This window comes from Stigmatopora nigra, chromosome 4 (assembly GCF_051989575.1).
Source record: "Stigmatopora nigra isolate UIUO_SnigA chromosome 4, RoL_Snig_1.1, whole genome shotgun sequence".
Classification (NCBI taxonomy): domain Eukaryota; kingdom Metazoa; phylum Chordata; class Actinopteri; order Syngnathiformes; family Syngnathidae; genus Stigmatopora; species Stigmatopora nigra.
Genome location: NC_135511.1, coordinates 6,832,180 through 6,834,577, shown reverse-complemented (window position 1 = coordinate 6,834,577; position 2,398 = coordinate 6,832,180).

Below are 2,398 nucleotides of genomic sequence, written 5' to 3'. Positions count from 1 at the left end.
TCATGTAGTTTTTTTCCAAGACACTCTGCGCGTGTGGAGGGGAAGGACGAACTACAACTTCCGGGTTTTTCCGCCTATTGAGAGGTGGCGATTAACGGCGACCAATCATGGGCGATAGATGTCAAACCCGGGCGAGAGCGAGCTGTCACTCGTTCTCGTGTTGTCCAATCGGCACCCCCGAAGCACAAATCGGAGCAAGGGGCCCCCACGTGGGGTACCACGGTTATCTCTGGTGCTAAATGACACAGGTTTGTAACTATCTGTAGATTTATGTGCCTTTTATCACAGACTCCCAGGCGAACATGCGCCACTGTTTGTTTCTGCCATTTATTTATGAAGACATTAAAACAGTTTCCCGTTTTTGCATTTTACAACCACGCAATTAAATTGTCACCAAGCTTAACACTTCTGCTTGTATCTTGCATGAATAATTAACGGCGCCAGGTGTACTGATGTGAACACATTCTGAATTATCACAGTTGCAAATCAGGGCTATATACTTTACAGTAAATGGTTATATGGGCGTTTTTCATTCTTCGAGTCGTGCATTTTGTCTGAATGACAGTATAACCTCATTTTTCTACTTTTATCACCTCACTAATCATCCTGGTGGGCCCCAAACAACCGTTCTCCCCATCTGTCTTATTTTTGTGGGCCTCTGAGTTCATAGTGAAAATCCAGTCAACAGACAGTGACCCAAATCAACAGGAAGTGACCCAAAATCAATAGGAAGTACATCACAATTGCCCTCAAATCCACATGACATGACCTCAAAATAATAAAAAGTGAATGGAATAATGCCCCAATTCAAAAGGAAGTCATGCTAAATCGGTAGTAAGTGACCAAAAACCAATAGAATTCCTTAGAAATGACCTAAAATCAACAGTTACCTAAAACTTCCCTAAAATCATCAGAAATAAACAGGGAAAATTCAACAGAAGGTGACCGAGAAACGCCGAAAAATTAACAGAAAGTGACCCATACACGACAATTCCAATAGGAAGAGAACTGAAATTGCCTCAAATTCACAGGAAAAGATACTTCCATATAAGTATGAAATGACCCAGAAATCTGTGCCCTACGACTGACTGGCGACCAGTCTATGGTGTAGTCAGCCTTTCGCCCGAAGACAACTGGGCTAATGTTGAAATCCATGAAAACAGCTTAATATAGTCTTTGCCTTTGACAGCCATAGAGGCACAATCCAAATGGACTGCGAGTTCTGGCAGCGATCATTCATAGTGCAATTGGATTGCGCCTCTAAGACCGTCAATGGCAGCGAATGAGTTATCGTGGTGGAACGCGCGGTTCTTGCGAAAATAATCAACTCCACTTTGACAGCACTTCAGTGTTGATTCGTACAGACGCTGGGCCAACACACAAGTCCAAATACACATCTCTATCCAGCACACATACAAACTAATATCTCAGGTAAGCACGGGGCCTAAAGTGACCTGCTGCCGTGGCGCGTGAATCCACTAAGGCTGAGAAAAGGTAATATCATGCCCTCCCTCTATCCTCTCCGGAGGTCGCCATGATTCGGGCGGAGCAGGGGAGTTGCACAAGTGAGAGAGGTGAGCTGGAATAAACAGATTTATTTGCCTGCGCCCGTCTCTGATTATTTTGCCCCAGCCTTTTGTTCCAGACCTTATGAAACCCAAATGTCAAGTGAGGCGAGGGCCTCATATCGAGCCCTGTCAATCACGGCTCTCGCCGCGCCTGAAGCCCTGACGCCGGATTATTGGCTTCAACACGAGGGCCGCCCGCGCCGCTGGCCAGCGAGCCTCTGACGATTTGACAGCCTGCTCTTTCTTTTTTTTTTTGTTCTTCTAAAGAGGAACTTCATTTGGCAGCTGATGCACGGGAGATTGCAAGGGAGCGAGGTTTTGGAGATGGGGCGTGTGTGTGTGTATGTGAGCGGTGGTTAACACCAGGCCTTTGTAAGGATACGGCTGCTTTTCATTACACGACAAATCCGGAAAAAGATGAACATATTGCTCTTGTCCACTGTGTCACGTGAGAAGATTTGTTTCTAGCTTTAAATGTAGTGCTTGGTGAGGCGTGCAGAATAATGTGCAACCTCAAACCAGAGGATGGATTTGAACCCATGAGCTTGAAAGCAATACAATTCGGATTTATTTATTTTCAGTGATAAAGAGGCAACTGATTGGCCACTATTGAAGGTGTTAGACGTCCAATCTACTTTAACTGAGAGGGGCAGATGGACATCTTCCATCTGCTGCTGAAAAAATAGCTGGTAGTCCTCCTGGTTTCAAATGAATGAGTTAATTGGGTCATTTGTAAAGATACCTGCTTTTTTTGGTCCCAAATTCCAAGTATAAATTGAAATTCCCACTCAATTGCAACACAAAGCAAAGATTTACTATTAAGATCAGGT